This window comes from Gymnodraco acuticeps, unplaced genomic scaffold, assembly GCF_902827175.1.
Source record: "Gymnodraco acuticeps unplaced genomic scaffold, fGymAcu1.1, whole genome shotgun sequence".
In the NCBI taxonomy this organism is placed as follows: Eukaryota; Metazoa; Chordata; class Actinopteri; order Perciformes; family Bathydraconidae; genus Gymnodraco; species Gymnodraco acuticeps.
Genome location: NW_022991705.1, coordinates 1908824 through 1933912, shown reverse-complemented (window position 1 = coordinate 1933912; position 25089 = coordinate 1908824). Strand labels below are relative to the sequence as shown.

General features: G+C 41.9%; 1 protein-coding gene across 7 annotated transcripts in view; it reads right to left on the bottom strand.

The window, feature by feature from the left end:
* Nucleotides 1–25089, bottom strand: part of znf536 (zinc finger protein 536) — a 242453-nt gene that overhangs the window by 131097 nt on the left and 86267 nt on the right. For 6 of the 7 annotated variants that reach the window (XM_034198876.1, XM_034198873.1, XM_034198877.1 and 3 more), the window contains one exon: nucleotides 22420–22512. The gene's annotated coding sequence lies outside the window, so the exon portion shown is untranslated. Of the gene's footprint in view, nucleotides 1–12736; nucleotides 12794–22419; nucleotides 22513–25089 lie in introns of all 7 variants that reach the window. The other variant, XM_034198874.1, reaches the window with a different exon arrangement.

Sequence of the window (25089 nt, the reverse complement as noted above, 5' to 3'; positions counted from 1 at the left end):
TCTGACAGCCTTGCAGGGGATGCCATGGGAGGAAGATCAATGCGGGACAAGCGGATTCCCACAGTTCATTGTTCCGGGCCAGCCAAATCATCTTCCCAAGACGGCCGGGAGCTCAAAGCTTCCCTTTATGATAACCATCCTTGGTATTATTCCCACTATGATGATGGTGACCTGCAGATGTCTGTGTGTGTGTGTGTGTGTGTGTGTGTGTGTGTGTGTGTGTGTGTGTGTGTGTGTGTGTGTGTGTGTGTGTGTGTGTGTGTGTGTGTGTGTGTGTGTGTGTGTGTGTGTGTGTGTGTGTGTGTGTGTGTGTGTGTGTGTGTGTGTGTGTGTGCTACAATAGCGGTCACAGCAGCGCGGACAGACCCCTGCAGCAGCGCACAAAGCAGCCAGCGCAGGATTACTAGCTGCAAACATTTGTTAAGCTGTCACTGTTTAGTGGAGTTCAGTGACAAGAGGGAAACGTAAATAAAAAGCAAAGTAATTGACATGATAATGATTGTGAAGGCTCCTCATATTATACTTAATGCGTCACTCCTGCTTTAATACCGCAACTGATACTGCTTATTCGGTTGTTACTGGCAATGACACGAGGTATTAGACATATATTTATCAGGTGATTGATACTGTCCTTTTGGGAAGCAATGAATAGAAGGCTTTCAAAGCAGATATAAAGGAAGTGTCTTTTTTTCTCGAGTGAGTAAAGCCTGTAATAAAACCTGTTTTAACTTTAGAAGCTGCTCAAGCACCATGGCATTTCTTAGTAAAACATGAAAGGACATTTTGACATATAGATAATAATGACATTTGAAAATACTGCTGTAGAATATGAGCAACAACAGGACTAATCGTGAAGGTCCATATCAGATTAAATCGAATTTAAACATGATGCCCATTTACACAAAATCACATTTACAACAATGAACACAATGAAGAGGAACATGAGATGCCATTAAAAGATCTGGGAAATGCTAATAATTAGACTTTAAGTTTCTCAGATTTGGAATATATTCACCCTACATTCCAGGCAGCTTTTGGTGGAATAATTTCCTCGACATAATGCAAATCCACTTGCAAAGATTTGCTGTAACAATACGGCATTGTTGACAACAGAGCGGAGACATGACATAGTTTAGAATTTCAAGTCTGAGCAGATTGATTTTTACATTGTGGTGAAATGGATGGAAACCAAGTGCGACCTAGAATAAAAAATAAGAAAAGTATTTAGGCCTTGACAAATTGCTAACCCTAACCCTAGCTATTTCTGAAAAAACATTGACTGCCATTTGATGCATCATCAATGTTCAAATCAACTTTTAGGATCAAAAAGACAAAAAACAACATGTATTTATGCTTGTATACAGGTTCTACTTGTGGTTTTCCTCCTGCCTACTATGCCTAAACAATCGACTTCCTCCTCATTTCATGTCAAACCGTGTCTCTGATGTTTTGTAATGGACATTAATTCTCTGGCCTGTTTCGTATCTGGTGACTAAACTCTTCTTCCTGTCAAACCAGTCAGAAAACCAGGACACAATAGCGAGTGTATGTGTGTGAGACAACAAACATGGCAGTGTGTAGCACACACTCACGCATGGTTACACTGCGGGGAAGAAAGAGGTCAGGGAGACAATGACCACAGTGTATCTGTCATAGCTTACATCACTGGTCACCCTGCACGCTGCATGTCAATGCTGCACACACACACACACACACACACACACACACACACACACACACACACACACACACACACACACACACACACACACACACACACACACACACACACACACACACACACACACACTACGGGCCTGCCTTTGTCTCTTGCAGTGATGACATACAAGATTGAGACTTAAACCGAGTTGTTTCTCAGGTGGCGGCGACAGACAGAGAGAGAAAGTGGTTGAATGTCAATACGGCCTAAATAACAGAATATCAGAAATAATTGCTGTTTTCTTCCGCTCATGCTGGGCACATTCTGGTAGAGTTTTGCATAATGACTACAGTCAAGGGGGGGGGTAATAGTGGTGGGTGTGTGGAGGTGGCAGTAAAGGGAGGGGTTGTTGTGACAGGTGCTGAAATCAAACCAGGGAGGCAAAGGAGACAAAGGTTCAATTTACTAAGAGGAGACTTTAATTGTTACACAGCTAATTAAGAGAAGAAGGATCCTTTTTTTGCACTCTCGACTATTTACCGAGAGCTGTGTGTGCATACATTGGGAGGTGAATTGTGCCTCCAAGCCAAGTGAGCTTATAGTGAAGAGTCACAGTGCGTGGTGTGTGTGTGTGTGTGTGTGCGTGCGTGCGTGGTGTGTGTGCGTGAAAAAAAACGGGGTGCTACCTCAACATACAACATTTATTTTCACAGCTTCCCCGCGGTTGGGAGTTTGGGACTTTCTTTTTTTTCGCAGCTAAAACAAAAGTCTATGGCTAATTAGCAACGCTCATTACAGGAAGCGAGTCAGGTAATTATTTTACATCATGCTGCCGATAATTGAATGATTCTTCAATGTCTGGATGTCTGTTTGAAAGTATCTCTTTTACTCCCCCCCCCCCCTCTTTTACCCCTTTGTCTTTGACGCAGATAAGAGAGACGCTGGATACAGGTAGCGGTGCCATATGCTCTTGAATGAAAAAGCTCTTCTGTCGAAAGCAAATGGGATTTTTAAATATTGAAACTGTCGCATGTCTTTTTAATATGACCGTGTTAAATTCCCCTTTATTCCATCACTTTGATAAACTCCCCCCTTTATATCTCTCCCCCTCTCCCGCCTTCTGTGTCTCTTCCTTTTCTTGTTAATCTGAAGAGTTTGAAGGGAACTTTAGCTCTCTGAGAAGTAGTTAAACTTGTTATGCAACCACACTGACTTTTTTCTTTTCTTTGTTTCCCCTTTAAGCAGCACACTTCCTGTTTAAGAAAGCAAACTAATCTTATCAAAGCCATCAAAAGCTGGGTGGAAATGCTTGCAATTCTCCGCATACGTTACAATATCTCTTAGTGGCCTTATAACTGCTATTGTTCTCACGCACTGTTGCCTGGAAGAGAAAGAGACACAAAAACATCACCGCACTCTTCAAAGTCAGATACGTACAGGCGAGCTAATGTGGCACTTAATATAAAAGCAAAAAAGACAGAGAGAGGGAGTGAATTGTGCATTATCTACTTTAAGGCCAGGGTGTATTTATTACGGACTAATTGTAGAGCAGGAAGTGCTTTGGAGGGGTGTGCTCTCGGGAGAGTGGGTGGAGGGGCTTCGGGGACATAAGAGAGCATGTTTATCTATCAGACTTTATCAGGAAAACGCTGCTCTTAAGATCACAGATGGAGGGGGTGGATGAACAGATGTACAGGAGGAAATAAAAGAAATGAAAGAGGGATGAAGAGTGAAACAGAGAGAGGGAGAGACATGTCAGTGAGGCGTCTGTGTGGATGCCAACGCCTCGGTGATTAAAGCAGGAAGGAGAAGTTGGGTGAAACCTCAGAGGAGAGTTGTCTTGTTTTGTTTGAAGGCCTCTCTGTGAACCACTCTGTTACACACACAGATACACACACTTGCTCGGATGATGGTCGATGCAGGACACACACCTTGGCGCTAATAGCGAGAATATATATACACTGCAAACTCATACATGTATTAAAACACACAGAGGTGAGGTGCCTACGGTGTGTGTGTGTGTGTGTGTGTGTGTGTGTGTGTGTGTGTGTGTGTGTGTGTGTGTGTGTGTGTGTGTGTGTGTGTGTGTGTGTGTGTGTGTGTGAACACTCCGTCCGCATGCTTGAAAGATAAGTCATTTTAATTATCAGCGTTGTTTTTTCATTTATCTCACTTTACTCTCTGTGGCCTCATTTCTTTCCACTGCAATTGATGTGGCCTGCACTTCTATATCAACTGCAAAATCATCAATATTGGCTAGAAAAACTAACATTCTTTATTTAGTTTTAGTTTTTTAACACTTTAACTGCCATAAATAATAAAAAGTAAAAGTTATTTTAACAAGAATTTGAATGAAATTGAACTTATTTTAACTTTTCTGATAATATTGGGAAGAAACAATATTTTTTTTTACACGTTTTGTTTAATAAACGTTTGTCATTTGTACAGCCTCTACAGTCTCTATAGTTCTCTTCTCTCTGCCGTATGCAAACCCAGTGTTTTAGAGTTCAGAAGGTCAGAGTATCTGTCCCTAACCCCTGTCCATGCACATGTTACATTTTAAAACGGGACTCAGCTTCTTTTTTTAAATAGCAATAAACATGAAATGATTAGGTTAGAAGATTTGATAAAAAACATGTTTTGAACCATTGGTTCATTTCACAAGCAACCTGTATATATAGTAAACAAGGAACTGCTTTACAAGCTGCAGCATTAAAGTGATGAACAGATTCATTCAACAATAATTATAATGTTTAAAATTCTGTAATGGCTGTTGTGCATAATGAGTACTTGAGTACATGTTGTAAAGTACATTTAGGTGCTTAAACTGTTATACTCTCACTCAAATAACATTTTGAATGCATTACTTTCACTTGTAAGGGACTATTTCTCCCTTAAAATCGGAGTATGTCACCTACCCCTGCTGATGAGGATATCATGTGATTAAGATGATAGTAGGTGTGTGTGTGTGTGTGTGTGTGTGTGTGTGTGTGTGTGTGTGTGTGTGTGTGTGTGTGTGTGTGTGTGTGTGTGTGTGTGTGTGTGCGTGTGTGTGTGTGTGTGTGTGTGTGTGTGTGTGTGTGTGTCTTTCTGAAGGTATTCTCTGGACAGGGTCCATGATTCCAGGTGTCTGTCTGCACCACAGCTTCAGCTCGGAGCTGTCGGTCCTGGCCAACATTTCTCTCATTCTCCTCTGCCCTGCCTGACCTTCAGCTTCACACACTTATCTTCAACAACAAAGGCGACAGTACACACACTCATTAAAAAGACACAGCACACACACACACACACACACACACTAAATGCACCCGTCTCTTTTACATGACACTGTCTTACTTCACACACACACAAACATACATATATACACACATACTTGTTTATAATATATATTAAGTACCAACAAAAGTACATGAACAATGGGGACATGCCTTTCCCAAGTTAAGGTCCTACAGACCTGGCTCCTAGACACAAACACACACGGGGCCTCCTACACACACACACTTGGACTTCTGTGTATTTGTATGAAGTTATGATGTAATAAAATACTGTGCTACAAATGTTTCCAAAAAAACATTTAAAAATGCCGGGTAGGGAGGATATGCTACTATGTTTTTCCCATCTGATTAGGTGCTAAACAAGAAGAATGCATCACACAAATCCTGAACAGAGCAGCTGTGGCCTTCTGGGTATTTAGAAGAAGCAAAACTGCTGTCGTTTGTTTCCAAGCAGTCGCTATGGGCCGCTCGGACTTAATACTTATTGTTTACGACAGAAATATCTTGACATTTAAAGTATAGCATAATGAAAATGTCTGGCACACTGGCCGAGCTAGCTCACTAGCCGCGGCTGCTTGTCGCTGCCACTTGACGGAGCGCTGAAGAGCCTCTCTCCCCACACACACACACACACACACACACACACACACACACACACACACACACACACACACACACACACACACACACACACACACACACACACACACACACACACACCCAACGTGTCCTCCATGAGTTCCAGAATCAGCCCCAGGGTGTTGGATGTGGGCAGCGGCGGGAGGTGGGTTATAATCTGCACATCGTCTCCCATCGCTGCAAAAAATCTTCCTTTCTGCCTCACCTCCTTGGCGAGGCAGAAAGACCCACCCCCCCCCGGTCTCCCCTCCTCAACCCCACCGCACTCCACCCATCGCTCTCCATATTTTCTCCCCCTGCATCTGATTAAGTTAACAATGTGGTGTTATTTGCATGCTGATTTTGCACACCCCGACCCCGCCCCCCTCCCCAAACCACCGCCGCCACCACCTCCCGCTCTCCCTCTCTCTCTCTGACAAACAAGAGAGGCAGGATCAGAGTAATGTGATAGCACAGCAGCCAGCCAACGCAATCTGCCTCAAAGACCAGGTGTTCGCAATCCACCTCCCTCTTAATTCCTGCCCCCATCATTTCTCTTGTTTTTTATTCCTGTTATTCTTTTCAGTTTTTTTCCCTCCCCTAGTTCTTCTTCTTCTTTCGTCTCCTCTCATCTATCCCTGGTGTGTTTATAAGGTTGTATTATAATCAAATCTGGAGCGAGGGAGGCCTGTCTTTTTTTATTAATTATAGGCCACAGTTGATGCGAATGTATTCCGAAAGCATCTTCAAAATAGGTCGGCGGTACAGTTTGCTATTCTTATCACATTTAAATGTCAACATGGTGCAAAGCCCTACAAATTAGTTCAGGCAGGCTTCAACCCCCATTTAACATTTAAAGCGCCATTCTGTAGGGCTCAAAGAGCGATTTAAATCAGTTTACACACACACACACACACACACACGTATATATACAGAGATAGCGCTTTCAAACTTCTCATTTCAACACAGACATCTAACTGCCAACCTTTGCCTGGGAGAATTCGGTAAGAAGAAGGGGGAGAAGGAGAAAAAAAAGCAGGATGAGAGAACAAAAAAGAGATATAAAGCAACAGAAACAATGCATTAGCTTCATGAATAATTAATCTGCCCGTCTATCCATGCAGAAAAGATCCAGGTTTTCAGCATCTCTGCATAAATCCACTGTCCGAATGAATAAATCAGAACGGGGGGACATTTTCTTGAGCTGTAGCCTATCACTGGTAAATAACAACAATGATTTGAAACACATCTGTTCACATGCAGTGCCAGCTAACCCCCATAGAGCAGCACGAGACAATAGAAGCCGAGCGCTGTTGTTCTACATATCGGTGGCTGGGCATTTTAAATAGAGTTTACCCATCTTACACACACTCACTCACACACACACAGATCTACTGATGCAAGCAAACATAATCAACAAATAGGAATCACGTACAATCCGCCATAAAACAGTCCACATTAGTATCCTGTACGATAAACTGCATTATCCCTTTTTCAATAGGAAATCTGAGATGGCTTGCTATGAATTAAAAAGCTTGATCGGCTGGACGTGACAGCTGGACATAATTGAAGGAATACAACATTAGTGAAGCTAAGAACCATGGATATTATTCTGGTATGGAAGATTTCTTTAAACTTCTCTAAAATCCCCTTTTTGAGATTTAACTAGTTAGCATGGAACGGAAATCTTAAGACTGTGTTATCATCTTGCTAGACTTCACATATTTTGCCAAAACTGCTTTGGATTGATTGTTTTTTGCCAAGTCTGTTTCCAGTGTTGAAGTCCTACACATCAGTACAGCCCAGATCCATACATGTACACCAAAGTGGCCATTTATTCTTGTCAAAAAATGGACAAAACAGGGTTGATATTGGATGTCAATCGTGGGTTATCAACATGAATGTAATTAGTAGTGATACTGGGATGTAAACCCCATCGCTTTTCAAAGTTGGCCATTGACGTTGGATTGTCTCATTGATGTTTGACCTCTAACACCTCTGCTGATATAGAGGACAATGTAGTCGAAAGAATAACGATTTTCTTGTTTTCCCTTTTTTTTTGTCAAACAACTTCCAATCTTGTTCTGTAGCTTGAAAGAAAATCCATCAACATCTTTCATCACCTACTTAAAAAAGAATACATCGTTTAGTGTGATATCATGCGATGATAAAACGGATTGTAGTGAACACGTATTACACTTAACTGGCTACAGAGTTGTGCCTTTCAGACATGCATGTGAAGTGGGCACTCACAAATCCAAGTTAGTGCCCTCAAGTCAGCGGGGTTATGAGTAGTGATGTTCAGCCTGTAGGAGAAGGCAGCCCTGTAAAGCTGTTTCACGCCATCAAGATGCAGGATCAACTACAAGCCTTTGGGAGACATCCACACACACAAACACACTGAGCCCCGCAGCGTAGGCTTGTTAAGGGACTCGCTTTGCATCGTTACACTGCTGACCCCAGTTGTTCCAATGACTATACGAATGTCTAGGAGGGGCCAACTCAAGCAGACAATCCCAGATTTAGATAAAAGTCCCTAGAAGGATATTTTAGGAAGCCTAAATGGCATTAATACACTCCTCAATTGAGTTCAGTCCATTTTAGCGAGTCTTCCGTTACACTATATACGCATAAGTATATATTAGGTAGCCTAATATGAGAACAAGAGCCAGTGTAGGGGTCACAGAGAGACTTCAGTATCAGCTTACAATTGCCCTATTACATCAGCATAAGTAACTGAATCCAAAGAGCTAACTAGCTTATAAGAGACCCAATCCCTCTGACTGGCTCCTCTACCTCTAGGCTCCACTATGACTCGTTCCCATCCAGCTCAAAGGAGAATGTTCTATGGGTGTGCCTAATGTGGACGCGCTGAAATGTCAAAGCATTATATATCCTTTTTCGCACAGAGTCGCCCCTTAGGGTTTAATTGACTGTGCAGTAAAGTAAGTTTGAGAGCCGCGAGAGTGCGTGATGAAGATGAATATGTTTCATTAGAGGGCAAACAGAGCCTGATGGCTGGAATTGGCATTGAGAGAGATAGGAGGAAATGTCGAATAAGGATGAAACATACATTTATCCATTCAGGATCCACAATGACACGTACAGGCGATAGCTGTCCACTCCTTGGCTAATCACCGTCAGCGAACTTACCAGGGAAGCGATTCAGATTAAACACATGTTCTCGCACTTCTTGTCTCTTTTTCCTCTCTCCTGGTTGGCCTCTGTCTTTCTCTGAACCAAACAAGGAAGGAACGAGCTTCCGACGACTTCAAATACTCGTCAAACAGAGAACAGAGCAGAAGACAGAGAGAAGAGAAGGAGCCCCGCTACTATCCCGCGGCCTTCGTTTACCAATTATACTGAGTACCTGCTGACAGGTGGGTTGTCACAGTGTCTGCTTAGCCACCCAACTCCCCTCATCTTCCCCCTCTTCAACATCCCATCCCTTTCCATCCCGCAATGTTACAGGAAGCTCCTCGCACCTCCAGGCGAGATAAACGAAGGGGAGGATATGGAGGAGAGTGGAGAGTTTGGCTTCAAGACACTTCAAGGCTTTTGATTTGGGATACATTAAAGACAGACACTAGAAAAAGTTAAGTTGAGGTTTCCAGGAAGCTTTTTTCTGCTTTCTTGAAGGACCAGTGGTGACTTTTTTGACAACATTTTTGGAAAGAAAGTACAAACCCTAACCCTAATTCTAAGACAACTGGTGATTGAATTGGTCTCAGTTGGACGTTCCTTGTCTAATACTCAAGATTGAAGCTTCTTCAAAGAGATTACATTCCCAGTTTTTGTGAAAATTACAACATATTGGTTCATTTTTTTCATTTATTTTCTTACTTCTTCACCGAATGTCTTGTTGAAACAGCTTCTTATTCCTGAAACTCTACAAGGACGTTTGAAGACAGGGGGCCTCCCCCAATCACCGCCACCCCCTACCCGTTTCTCCTCTGTCTTGCCGTCTCAGAAACTCAGCCAGCCAATGAACACAACTGAGACAAAACATAACCATAATGGCTCATTAAAGGGAATGGAGACGACTTAGGCAAACAAAGCAGCCTTCACCGGGCTGTCACCGAAACTCCTGTGATGGTACGTCCAAACTCACGCTGGTGACAAGGAGGCAAAAGAGTCATCTTCCCAACGAAACTCGCGATGGCTTTGAGTGTTTTGACTGCGCTCGACGTGGCTCTGTATTTGTTCCGCGACAAATCTAATGTGTGCAGAGCCGAGTGACAGGCCTCTGAGCTCCAGAAAAAGGGGGAAATTGGGTGCTCAACCACTTTCTCTCCACTTTGAAGAAGATGTATAACTCAAGAAGATTCAGGTAGGTTAAGGTCCAGATCATTGTTTAGCTTAAGCTTAGTTAGCGTAATGACTTGATAGAGTCAATAAAGTTCTAGGAATACAAATGGTGAAAATGAATGGTGTTGTTCCATCACAAGCCAGAAGAACTTCAATGCTCCTTGTCATACATTCTCTAAAGATCTGATTGGGTCAAAGTCACCAGATGATCAGGCTTGTTGATATCCGTTTGGATCCATTTTAATTTCCTTTTATTAAAGGTGGGGTAGGTAAGTTTGAGAAACCGGCTCGAGATACACTTTTTGTTATATTCCATGGAATACTCTTAACATCCCGATAGCAATGAATATCTTATCTTAAAAAAAATATCATCTGTAGAAGCCGTGGCGCTGTAAAAAGCACGACCAATCATCTGAGCCGGCCCGGCTAAAATAACTGGATGGCCTACCTGCCTGTCAGCCTTCCATCTGTGCACACACTTATCTTGTGCCCTCATTGGTCATGTGTGCGTTCGTGTGTGTTGGAGGAGGGGCTCTGTAAGGAAGTGGCAGATTTCTTCCGGCTGTGTATTTTTAAATTCAAGCGCACTCGAGCTGGTTTCTTCAAAATTACCAACCCCACCTTTAATATCAGTATATTTTCTTGCATTTGGACATTTGGATCCTTCCTCTGTTGCCCTACCCAACACTTTTCTTTTCCATTTCTTCACCATTAATTGTGGGGTTTCTTGGGAGATTGATTGATTGAGGTTTTTAATTTAAAGAGCCATGTGTTAGGGCTGCTAGCTTGTAACAATTGTGTAATTGTAAAGCTTTGCTGGTACAACATTGCAAAGGAACACGAACGATGGAACGGTTTCAAGGCTAGTTAATTAGGTTGATTTCTGGTGACTGTGAAGGCTTTAGCATATGATTACCATTTCACACTTTTATACTCAATAAACCATTCAATAAACCCCTGCACCCTGCATGGAAGCATGTGCATTTGTTATGTTTTTCCACACATTATTATCACCTATATACTGAATCAAATATATGGTTCAGAATTGTATTCTTTAAATGTCAGTTCAAGTTACAGACAGCACTCTCTCACACACACCCACACACAATCATTTTTTCATATCTCTACTATTCTTTTAAATAAGGAAGACACGTTAGTCCCATGTATGTTGCTTCCAAAGGCCTGTTTGAAAATCAAAGACCGCAACTCAAGAAGTGAGTTTCTTTAACACAATAAAAAGACACTTTTATTTGTAGATATTTGAGGCAACTGGGGAGCACAGGCCTTTATACATTCACACCTTTGATAACGGAAATATAGAGAGAAAGGTGTAGCAATTTGTATGACAGTAGATACATGTGTAGCAATCATCATTCAAGGAAATCTATCTTACACGGTACTGGACGTCTTTAACTTCAGTTGGAACAAGTTTCCCATTTTTGTTTCTGACTGAAGCTAATGTGTACGGCTAATCTCATGGGCCGCCACTGACCCAGCAGTGAAAGCACAATTGTATCTGCTTAGCAATCCCCCAGTAATTAAGAAAGGCCCGCACCATGCCTAAACCTCTCCCTGGCACAGTATTGTGTCTGCACTGCATGGAGACAAGCAGTCCTAAGAGGCTTAAGGCTCATGTACCTGACGCTCTGTGCACGTGTGCGTCTTTCAAGAATAGCGGGACAAGAGATTAAAACAGTGATCAGAAAAGTTGAATTAACCACCTTTACTGCTTTCTTAATTACTGTGAAGTCCACCTCTGTGTGAGAAGCACTATAAATACCTTCCAAGTCCCAAGAGACACTGAACATCCAAATGAAGGAACACACACACACACACACACACACACACACACACACACACACACACACACACACACACACACACACACACACACACACACACACACACACACACACACACACACACACACACATCCTTTTCATAGAATAACCAAAAACTGAACCCGGCACTTCTTAGAAACTGGGCCAAACCATATGTCCATCTGCGTATTTTGGGATCAGCCTAATTCATTTTGATGATAGCATAACAAATGATATCTTCAACAAAAAAAAAGAAGAAGAATGAAGAGGAGGAAATGTGAAAAGAGCAAGAACAGACAGAGCAAAAATAAAGCGACCACAGGAGGGGGGAGGGGGGGGGGGTATGTGTGATGAATCCAGGTCTTATAAGGGGGTTCCAATAAGGCTGGACCTCAGTTGGAGCAACATTACAATAAACGCATTTTTTTGTTTTTGACAGAGATACAATGATCTGTAATTAGGACAAATGGCTCTAAAGGCGAGCTCAAAGATGTAGTTTGTTCCTGTGTAAATGGTGTGTGCTGATTCCCGGGATGGCATTAGCAAGAGAGAAAAGAAAGAAAGAAAGAGATGGAGAGGCAGTATGTTCTTTCAAATGGACAACTGAGGATGGTTGAGATCTGAGAAAGATGTAGGGACGTGAGAAAGTGGCCAATGCAAGGTTCAACAGTTAAGAGGAAGTAGACAAGGTGAAGTCAGCTGCTGATGTTTAGAACAGCAGGGGGGGGGGGGCAGAATAAGAAAGAGGTGGAAGAAGATAAAGGAGTAGGGTTACAAAGAAAACCCCCTGCAGCAAGGAGCGGCAATCCATCATGGGAAAGGCATGGAGAAAATAAAAAATAGTAAAAAAGCTCACGCACTTCATGCAACTTAATAAAACAAAATATATGGTCTATCTTTTACATTGCTCAGGCCTTTATTACATTTAAACAACTGGCAAAGTAGGCCAAGGAGAAGCCCAGTGTCGCTGAGAGAAAAAGCTTGGGTTGCAGGAAACGGAGCTCTGTTGACACTTCATGCTTCCTTTTACACAAAGACAATTCAAACAGGAATACCTTATTTATATACAGCGGGCCGTTCAGATCTATTATTTCTCAATGTGTGAAGAATGCCTGGCAAGAGAAATAAATAAAAAAGGGTGTTTAATACATTTCAAAATAATGTGATGATGACTAAGCGCCAACAATAAAAAAAAAATAACTTCTGTACCTCAGAGTTTTGACAAAAGATAGAATCAAATGATACTTTTACTTTACTAGATGTATCTTAAAGCTATATTAACAGATCAAGTTTTAACATAAATAACTAATGCTCTGCTCTTAAAATAGAATACATTCTTAAATGACCCGCCAAAATAAAATTAAAATCCGTCCAACTCAAACTATTTCATCTTTCAAACATGTTGCCTCACACATTAAGGCATCAATTATACTATAGGAGCTAATATAAATCATAAACAATAACATATGAGAAATCTGCATAATGTGTACTTTTTGACTTAACTGTGTCTCATACTCATTACTCATTAAGAAGGGTGCATTTGAATTAGATTATAATTGTGTCTAATCCAGTCTGTTCCGATCTGAAGTCAGTGTATTTGTTATAAAAAAGAGACAACTGTCTTCCAGTTGACGAGAACTAAAAATACATAGACAATAGCTTTGAGATGAGCAGAGTCCTTCAGCCATGTTTTCACTCCACTTTCCCACCCCATGCCAGTGACTGCAGGATAAACGGATATGTGAATTAAACCCCATTGTTTTAAAACAGATCTGCGGCTAAATGTAGTCGCTGCTCTTGTTCTGCTCGATGTGAAAGAATGTGCCAGTTATGGTTGTGTGTTTTATTTTCTCCGTTTCCTTTATCCCTCGCCGTGATCTCGGTCTACATACATCTCATGTTGTTTGAACAAGTGTGAATGGAGTATCTATGCATGTGTCAAGGCAAAAACAATAAAAAAACACACGCATATAGTTCAGCCATGCGATTTTTGCAATTAGAAAAGACACAAAAATAATTATTCTGCAGCGCAGTCAGTCGACGTATCCTGAGTTGATGATGCACGGATCACGTGTTTAATAAAAAAGGTTAATCAGTTGTTAATCAGAGGATTAATAACTTGTTATTTTCTTTACAAAACCATTAATATTATGCCATAAATATTTAATGTTGATAGGTCTTTTTTTCTTTATTTGGGAGACACAGGGTGGGGGTGATATGTGCTTGGTGATGCAGGGCAGAGTGAGCAATATCCAGCCATTAATGTGCATTAATCATGCTTTGGTGAAGACAAATAAATGCATTCATGTTTATTAATACAACCTTGGAGAAAACAACACTCTTTACATTATTCACCGAGTTATTAATTAAGGATTTATGAACAGGAGGACCACAGGACAGAGACTCGGGATCAGGGGAAAGCCAGAGGAATGATAGAAAATAAGAAAAAGAGAGGAGAAGAGGGAGGTCAGAGTCACAGAGCCAGGAGCAAAAGTTCATTAATGTTTGGGATGGAAGGGGCACAAACGTTTGGGGATGTGTGTGTGTGTGTGTGTGTGTGTGTGTGTGTGTGTGTGTGTGTGTGTGTGTGTGTGTGTGTGTGTGTGTGTGTGTGTGTGTGTGTGTGTGTGTGAAACAGAGTGAAAGTAGTCCACCACTGGAAAGCTGGGGGTTAAACTGAGATGTTCTGCCCTCACTCATTTTCTCCTTAACAAATTACCCTGCCCGTTTGCTAATCAAAGCAAAACAAATATTGCTTTTCATTCGCTCCATTTGTTTGAATGAACATACACACATTCCCAAAATACTCATTCCCAGCTCAGATGTAATTAAATTGTGCCTTTAGTGAAAACATGCAGTGGTACTCCAATTAGTTGTGTTTTTGTCGTCGGGTAAAGACGGAGATTGGCAGTGGGTGCGCCTCGGGCACCTCGGTGTCCCAAAATGGAAGTATGTCTTAGCGGGCTGGGTGGGTTGGGGGGGGGGTATGTTTGTTAGACAATGTTTGGGTGCACAAGGCTGAGTGCAATAACTGGGAAAAACGTGTTTGCAGAGTCGGTGGGTCTTTTGGTGATCTGATGATATATATTATCTTTTTTGGTAGTTCTGTGTTGAAGGACAGTGATATGATAATATCATTTACAATGTTCTCTCTATGTGACCCAGGAGGCGTCGGCATTAGGAGATGGCAGCATTCATTGTTTGTATAGTGCTTAAATATGAGCAATGTTCATTTGTAGGCATTTTATGTCCTCCCTAGACAGCGGGGGAATAAACCGCCCAACTGCATCAATACATTTGACCGTTGACTTTGAATTCCCTAAAACTGACCAAATGTATGCATTTTGATATCTTCACATTTTACAAAAGGTGCATATGGTTTGAGGAAGGTTAGACAAATATTGTGGCCACGGCAAATACACCTTGGTGAACAATAAGGAAAATAAATACGAAAGAGTCAAATGTTACAGTTACATTCATACAGTATGTCAATTGGAAATTAGAAAAGCTTTGTGGCTGGTGGGGCGTCACACAAGGGTTTGCTTAGGCACAACATTTATTTTGTATTTTTAAATATTGGTTAAATAGAGGGACAATAGGTTTTGTAGGGTTACTGTTAGGGTTGGGAACATTAACACAGGCCTTTCTGCCATAATGACCTCAACAGCCTCACATTCTGCCTTTCATAAAGGCTGTAAGAGGTCCTGCATTGACACTAAATGGTGGTTTCATTTCCAAACAATATGCAATACTGATCATCAAATAAAGACCAAAAAAACCAAAACAATCTTCTCTGATGATGCATTTCTGGAAATCACTTTGCTGAGCTTTCAGTGATGATGAGAAAATGGCGACGGTGTTTTTTTCCCACTGTGTCAATGTTGTGTTAATGCACAATGGTAAAGCTTTTTTGTGCTGCTGTGAATCCATCTCCTAATCATTTTCTCTCTCTCCTTCTCCATCTTTAATGCTTTCCGTTCTCTTTTTTCTTTCTTTGTCTTAAATTAAGCTCCAAATTGTGTTTTTATCGAAGGTCTGTATGGATCGCTCGGCAAAATGTCATCCGTCAAGCTGTCGATGAATTCATCCTTTCATTTAATGATCAGCCTACCTGATATGCATTTTACATGGCTCCATATACCTTTAATGGGAATCAATGGAAAGCAAATAACGCTGGGAGCCAGTATGCTTTAAGTCTGACGGACGGAGGCGGACGCCGGTTACATGTCAATACACACCGCTCTGTTCTTAGGCTTTGTACTGTCTATGCCTGACTGAGTGTGGGTGCAAAGGCTCACTGTGGGTTAGTCACTGGTTTGGGGAGTAACAGATTACATGTAACAGGATTAAGTTATCATGGTTAAAAAAAAAGGTAACTGTAAGATCACATAAAAAACGATGCATAATGAAAGGGATGTTTTCCTTTAAATAAAATGTCTCTTCGCAGAGGACGTATTGGTTTCCTCTTTTCTAAGGTCACATTGTTCTGTTCTCTTACATAATACACTTGATTAAAAAACATCTCATTGATATTGTATTTTCTCTTGATTCATTTGCATTGCATTTTCTATTGAGGTATTCCAAGAGTAACGGAAAGTAATCAGGTAACATAACCTTTATATATTGATACTCAGATTAGGTTACTGATTACTTTTTGTACTTGTAACGGATTACATTTTTAAAGTAACCCTCCCAACCCGGGTTAGACACTGGCTTACATTAATCTGTACAATCCCTCGGCTACATTCTCCCGCTTGCATTGTCTTCATAAACCAAAAGAGAGATTGAGTGAAAGAGACAGAAAGAAAGGAGATGGTGGAAATGATGAAGGCAGAGAGAGGGAAAGACAATTAATGAAAGAGGAGGATGAAGAGACGGAGGGTTTAAAGAAGGGGAAGGAGGCGAAGAGGGCCATTGGACGTGGTTTCAGTTAAATACTAATTTCACCATGCGATCGGGGAGGAGGGGTGGCCACGGTGGCTGTGGCAGCTCTAAAACACATAACTTTTTACGAAGTGAAAATCAAATATTAAAAATGACAGGCCTTATAAGTGTGCTGAGTGAGCTCGGGTCACGGAGGGAGGGAGGCGCGGGCGGCTTGTCAGCTACTATCTGTCAGGACGAATTAGAAACAATCAGGGCCGAGTGAAAGGGAAGGTGATTGTTATTAAGCGGCGGGGCCCTGCGAGCGGGCGCCCCAGATGTGGCCGTGCATATAAAAGAACAGGAAGCCGGCAGTTTAATTCAGGAAGCCTGCCGAGGCGAGCGAGCAATGCCACAAAGGAGGAGAGGGAGGGGGGCCGAGGATATGAAGGGGGGCTGGGGCGTCTTGTCCCTAATATGCTAGAAGTTACTTTGATAACACATTTTGTGGAATTGTGAAATTACGCAACTTCTTTTTTTTGTTACCTTGCTAGCGCTCACACACACACATACACACACACACACACACACACACACACACACACACACACACACACACACACACACACACACACACACACACACACACACACACACACACACACACACACACACACACACACAGAGAGAGACAGCCGAGCCCATATATCAATTACAAGCTGATATCCTGGGAGGATGATGGGACCGGGAGAGAAACCCCTGTACGGATGAGCGTATGATCTCATGTCTCAGCGCCCAATCCCCCTGAACGCTCTTTAAATCTTTTTTCTCCTGATAATCACCTGACAGTGACTCTCCCTCCCCGAGCTGATGTCGATGTTTGGTCTACGTCTAATTCTCCTCCCTCACTTGTGGACAAGCACATTGATGGACATGGACATGACTCGTCTTTGACTCCCTTTGGTAGTCCTGTTATCTGTCAAGCTGCTCCCATAGCCCTCTAAAACTCCTCGGAGACGGACGTCAACGCCCACAGATCCCTATCAGGGAGAAGGGGGAGCGCAGTGGGTGTTGCTGGGTAAGGTGGGGGATGTGAAGGGGTGGGGGGGGTCTGGTTGTGTGCAATATGTTACTCAGGGGATGTTTGAATGATAGGCAGTGACAGTGATCCGCCAAGACGCTGCAGGTTCAAAGGCACATAGGCCACTGTGACACCAAACTGTGTGAGGAACTCAAACGGAAAACTGGATTTAGCCAATTTAATTTGTTGAATGGTTATCAAACAAAGTCTGATCACATAATTAGGAGTTTTAAAACACCACTACCAAAGATGAATCCACCACAAGCTTTATTTGACCGTAATGGGAGCCAATCAAGGCCTACCTCCGAGACACAAAGTCAAGTGGATCCATTGCCTCTCAAATAGTTTCACTTAACACCAGTTACGTGAAATCAATGGGAAGTACAGAGGGAAGAAATGAAGGAGGTTGTTAAGATAGTTTCTTTCATATAGTGTTTTTGTCTCGGAGCCTTGAAGGGCTTTGATTTCTATTTACTTTGTAGTGAGAGATATCGCAAGAAATGTTCCCTCTGCTTAAGAATCACTGATCATCCAATAGGTTGAAATAAAGCAGGCTTGTCATACGCTCCCTGTTTCTCTCTTGTCGTCTTTATCCTTGGTGATCAGTCAAACACTCACCTAACACAAGCCGTCTCTGGTTTCCACCTCCCTAGGTTTTTTCTTTCCTTCCTTGCCGCTGCCGGTGTAGCGGAGGTTATATGGTGTTAAACACAGAGCTGCTAAACGTTCCCCAAGGTAATAACAGTCAGTGTATATACAGTACTGCTAGCACTTCTGCGACGTGAAGTTACTGCCAAGTGTGGAAGCAATGGAGATGGAGAGAAAGGGACAAGAGGGGAGGGTTAAAAGTAGAAAAACGAGGAAAGGAAATCAAATAATTAGCAGACAAAGAGGTGAAGAGGCGAGAAAGGAAGGGTGCAAGGTAAGAGGTGGAAAATGAGTAATTGCTAAACCGGAGGTATAAATAAAGACAATTAGAAGTGAGAATGTTGTGATAATGCTGCATGCTGTTTGGTGAGTTAGCACAGGTGCATGCACTGTGGTTATAATTAAATCCAGCTCCAAGCCATGTCTAAATTCCACTTAAAGACACCTCTTAGGGTCTTCATCAGCAAATCGAGGTTTGCTCATGAGTTATGGAGTTGTCATTGAGTTCTTCCAAATGTCCACTGACGTCATTGACCAGGAGTCAGAGATAGACATGAAAGATCAAATTCCCAATACCAGAAACCATACTTGGACAAAGACAGGGATTGCAATTGAAATAACTGGAAAAAAGCTATTGGATCTTAGTTAAATATTTGTATTTGACTGTATGCAGAGTATAGACTTTGACAAGAAGTCGATGCATGGTTCCATACTATCATTCCTTTTGAGTGCTTTTTCCACCTTGTTGGCAACATTTCTTTTGGATATGGTTTGGCCGAAGTGCTTAGTTAGTGTTAAGAAAAGATTGTGGCCAAGCCAAAATAAGCCCTTCGCTTTTGGAGTCAAACGGCTTTACAACCACCGAAAGTCCTTGCTTTTTGCGGCACTGTGACAATCCAACTACTAGAAAAAAGAGGACTTGTTTAACATGGAGAGCAATTGTGTCTGCTTTTGGTAACGGTCTCTGAATAAAGTTGGATTGAGGGTCTATTTTTCTGAATCAGTTGCCAGGAATAATTATCTGAGCTTGTTGTAATGTTAAGAGATGGACTAACTATCTACAAGCTGGCATCAACTGAGGCAAACCTGACATTTAACATACATACTTGTATGAGTATGTATGATGATTGTTAGTTTTTTAATATCATAAAAACATTTGGTCCTGATGTCAGGTGAATGTTGCCATATTATTTTTATATTTTATACCCTATTATCAGCATATAGAGGCGGCCCACGTAAACCCATAAAGAGCCCAGCTGTACATTCTTCAATCCTCATGATGTCATAACTCAGTTTGAATGGGTAGTGAATTGTGGTGGTCCATTTTTACAAGAAAACATCGTAACAGACAAGACACAAATTGCTATTTGTAGAAATTATTTTCTGAAGCACCCTAAAGTGATAGGAGTTGGATGGGTGGCGCCAGGTGCAGAGCGAGAAAAGGTGTCTTCTCAGACCAACTGACCTAAATCTTCCTCTTGATGAACAAAGTATGTATTTTTAAGGTAATGAAAGGCAAGAAGCAATGGTATATCAAGGAAGAAGTAAGTCAAAAGTGATATGGATGCTGTTGGAGGTTGAAATTGCCCTCCTCCCAATCCAATCCAACCCCCCTCTTCCTCCAGGAGGCCAAGTCTAGGCCATGTCTAAGATTTCACAACGATTAGTGAGGGAGGGATGAGGAGGGATATAGAGATGTACTGGAGCAGCATCAGCCATTAATCACTGAGGGGGGAGGAGACGGAGTGATGGAGAGAGGACCGTCCTAGCATAGCTAAGCATGGGAGTGTACTTTTTATTGCGTGGACCTCCACGGGTCTTGTGTGTTTGACTGTCTAACAATTCCCCAATGCTGGGTCATTGGAAAAGAGTGGGACATTTCAGATTGAAATACAAACAACATAACTATCCACTGTATCATTTTCTGAATGCATGGTGTGTTTTGTAGCAGAATTGCATTTAATCATGTTTACGGTTGAACAGAATGAAAGGTTTGCATTGCTGAGTATTCTGTCTGTAATGACAGCTGGCGTTTAAGTTTATAATCTGGAGGAATGAGAATACTGGATATTGCTACTCTACTACAATATTTCTTTCCTCAACATGCAACTAAACTGTTCTGTGCATCTTGTTTTTCTTAGCTGACATTTTATTAATTTTTACACATAAATGTTCACACATCATCTTCTTCCTGGAGTTGTGAAGTCTCGGAGGAGTGTTCTAACACATCACCTTCAGCAAGACTCGGTAAATCATCTCAATCCATTTGACAATGAAACCGTGTCTGATCTGCTGCGACTGAAGTTAAGGGTCTCGTTGGCATAGCAAATGAAGGTTGTCATGGTTAAAGGAAACCAACGTTGAATGTTGGTAAAAGAAATAAAAAAGCCATGCAAACATCCTGTCTCCTGTGTCAAAGTCACATGCTTGGTTGAGCACAAAACTAAAAACCTATACCTGACCTCCTTTCCAAGAGCTTTTATGGCATTAAGTCACACACCTTCTAGCTATGCTTCTTAAAGAAAGTCATTGTCAGTTTGTCCTTTATCCCTCCAATGTATCGGCTTTAGATGGACAAGGGTTAAGATCTTCCCCAGGTAAGACCACCTGTTGTAAAGTCATCAAATTACAAACTTAGCTTGCATAAAACGTCTAAATCATCTAGATGACACATGTATCCACTGAGGACTGAGCGGAGCTCAAAAAACGACATCAGTGGAACTTAGAATACTTCCTGGCAAGGTAAGTCTCCAATACCAACATTTTTGTAATTGTAATCTGTTGAGTTGGTTCTCAGTGAAGCGCTGCATGCATTTAGGTGGGGCTTTTATTGTGGAAGGTAATAATGGAAAACCCAGCTTTCTCATAAATATAACACACAAAGGAATGTCTTGCTTGTATTGACCACATTTACCATTAACAATAATTGGACATTCATTAAAAGTTGACGATTTTTCCATTTAAAGTCAGCCTGGATGTTGTACTGCTTCGATGTGTAGATACAAGTGAAGGAGTTTCCTCTTTTATAAACCCTTTCGACTTCACACAGCCTTTTCATATTCTATTATAAGGTATAAATATATGGTGTACTCAAACACCCCCCACCCCTACCATTACAATGGCGGTATGCAAGGTGAAACAGGGTGACCATAAAGCCACAATGGCCTTCCGTTAGTGTTCCCTGCATTATATCTCCCCCGCCCCTCCTCCCCCCCTTCCCTACACCCATTCCTCTCTTCTTATTTCTTTATTTTTTTTTCTGTACTATGAATAAATTGAGTCTGTCCCGGACATGAAAATGTCAAATACCTAAAATACACCTAGGCTAAATAGCATATTAATTTTTAATGCCTGCTCATCCTATGCTGCTATTCTCATATCAGGCCTGTCTGCCAACAGCTGTTGCTGGCTCTCTGGCTGGGAATTTATCATCCATCTAGCTAAAGGAGGGGAGAGAGGGAGAGGATAAAACAAAAAGAGAGATGGGAGACAATGTTCGGAAGACAAGGGAAAAGGGGAGGGACGGATCCGTGTTTTCACGGATCCCTACCTTGTATTTATATCGCCGACCACCTCGCAACTTTCTTACTGTGATATACGAGTGGAATTCAATTACACTAATGCCAAACATAAATTCTTCGAGATTCCTTCCTTTTTCCCCGGTGTGCCTCCTCATACATAAAAGAGAAATAAGGAGCCGAGGAAGTGGTGACATTGACGCTGGAGGTAGTGACATTGGGGGGGGCGGCAGAGGGAGGCGAGACGCACTGAAGCAATGTGCCAGTGTGGGTGTTGAATGCCACCCATGTGCGTTTTTTAGGTGGCATGTGGTGGATGATTATCATAGATTATCACAATCCAGATTGTTACAAGTTCTGTCTGCACACATAGCAGCAGTGTACTGTAGCTGTGTGACTGTGTGTGTGTGTGTGTGTGTGTGTTTTGGTTTAAGACAGAGTGCCTTTGGGGATAAGACTAAATGGTAAGCGAACAGTTGGAGTGTGTGAGCGTATGTGTGCATTTATTCATGTGTGTGTTCTATCGTTGCAGTGCGAGAAGCAATACAGGGTTTCGAAGAATGTGAAAAATGTTAAGGGCATTTTTTTTTTCTTTACGGGTGAAGGTATGCATTGTGCGGGAGCTTACCTTAACACACCAACTGCATGCTGGGATGGAACCTGTCTGTTCGGATCAAGTGGCCTCTCGCTCCTCACTGCCTCTGCTCACTGGAATGGCCACCTATAGGAGAAACAGAGGAGCGGGACGATCAGAAAAAGAGCCTGCCCGTTAATAACCTCAGTGGTGTAAAGTTTCTAAGTACATTTACTCAAGTACTGTACTTAAGTATCATTTTGAGGTACTTGTACTTTACATGGGTATTTCAATTTGTTGTGCTACTTTGTACTTCTACCCCACTACAATTCAGAAGTCAATCATGTACTTTTCCTCCACTACATGTATTAATCCCTTTAGTTACTTCACTGATGTGGATGAATGATGTGAAATCTAATCAAGTGTTGAATCAGACTTTAGTTCCACCTGGAGTAAATCCACCAGCTACCCTGCAGTATACAAAGTAATTCAGACTAGCTGCACCTTCACCAGCTTTGAGAACACTTAAGAGTATTCATACTCTCTGTTACTCTACAGTGAAAGATCTGAGTACCTTTCCCACCTCTGATCCCCCCCCCCTCCCGACCTTCTACATAAAGTCAATGCCCCAAACCAGTACACACACCTAACAACCATTCACTTGTATGTATTGTTGTTATTTGTATTGCTATTATTATTATTATTATTATTACTATTATTATTATTACTATTATTTACAGGAATTTATTTGACATGTTTATTTATGATGAATGACTATTCTATTGTAACTCATATCACATTATTTTGTATTTATTATTAATATTATTATCACACGTCTGAAAACATGTTGTATGACTCAGTTTGTTCTGGTTGGTATTTTGTCAGTAGTTCTTGTCTTTACTTATAAATACTCGTTTGTATGCATTTGTGACACTGTGTGTCTGTCCCGTTATTCCTATATCGCTTAATGAAAATAAAAAGATACAAGGAAGAGGAGGCGATGATGAAATATACACCTGAGAAGGCGAAAAGGGAAGATGGACGGGCTGATGGGTGGCGAGGAAGAATGGATGAAATTCTAAAAGATTCAGCGTGCGCCGCTGCAGAGGTCAAGGGAACGCAGCGGAAAAAGGTTAAAGATGAAATCAAAGCCCGAGCGCTGCGGTGCCCGGAGGCACAGCTGAAAGTCTATCCCTCCAGGGCAAGGCCACCGCTGACACGAGGCAGACAAGAAGCTAAATACTGCACGCCACTCGGGGATCTTTCATTTTCAACCGATCAATAAGGGCTTATATTTATCAGGGCCTCGGAGCAGCTGCCACGTCTGACAACCTCCACTTCATTTCTGCCCTCCTCCTCCTCCTCCTCCTCCTCCTCCTCCTCCTCCTCCTCCTCCTCCTCCTCCTCCTCTTCTTTTTCTCCTCCTCCTTGCACGCTAAATTGAGACCCATCGACCATGAAAAGGGGCAGACACCCTGGATTGCCATTAACCCCCCTCGTGTCACACACACACACACACACACACACACACACACACACACACACACACACACACACACACACACACACACACACAAATGCCCCGAGTATACAATGCTGTTAAAGGTCTGTCTCCCCCCCTCCTTCTTTAAAGAAACATGCCTTATCATTATGGCCTTGGCACAGACACCAGCACCTCTTCAAGTCTTTTGTTCCTCAAGCTGCCCATGCCACCCGACACACACACACACACAGACGCACACACACAAACACTCTCATATACACACACTGCACACACTCCCCTGCGACAACTTCACTATTTTATTAAGTCAACTTTATTATCAGTTTCTCTGTGTGTGTGGTACAAACACAGAGACCTAAATGCCAAAGAATAAAATATATAAAAATATATACATATTGTATATATATCAAATTAAAAAAAAGGCACAACAATAAATATATAAAAGTAGCTTCACACACATTTGACATGACACGGTTGTTAGACTAAAGCGGACAAATAAATATGACAACAAATGCATATATGACAACAGTACAAATATATTCAAGTAGTGCAAATAACTGCCCATAGTGTCTGGTGCTGGATGTGTGTGTGTCACATTGTTGCCATTTTTAACATTCATTTCCAGCTCAATGTCTCTGGAATATCAAAACATATCAGTATAAATGTGAGGAGCATCACGAGAAGCGGAAGCTCGGGTTTAGGGTTCGGAGTTAAAATAACTGGCAGTCTAATCATCTGCACAACAATATTTGCTGTGAGGCATTCTAAATAGATTATCGCTAGTCCATCTGTGTCATCATTGATTTATAAGGCATTAAGCTGCTTGGGGAAGAGAGAGGGCCTTGCCTTCTCTGCTGTTAAAGGGGCTTCTCGTGGAAATCAGGGGCACGGCAATGGAACAACTGTGGCACTCGTCTAACCTCCCCTTTAATCGAGAGGAAGTGAAAATAGGACGGGAGTATCTCTGTCTTTCCGAAAAAAGGAAGTATGAATCCAAATGTTCTGCATCTCTTTTTGTTTGGAGATACAAAGAGACTGGGAGGAGGGGAGGAAGTACAGGGAGAAAAAAAATACACACAGAGAGAAACAAACACACATGCACATACACACATGCAGAAGAAAAAACAAGGGACATCATTAACATATGAATGCTATATGCAAATGGTAGGGAGAGAGCAGATGTTGTTGCATTTAATTGACCTATATGTGAATTGCATCCAAAC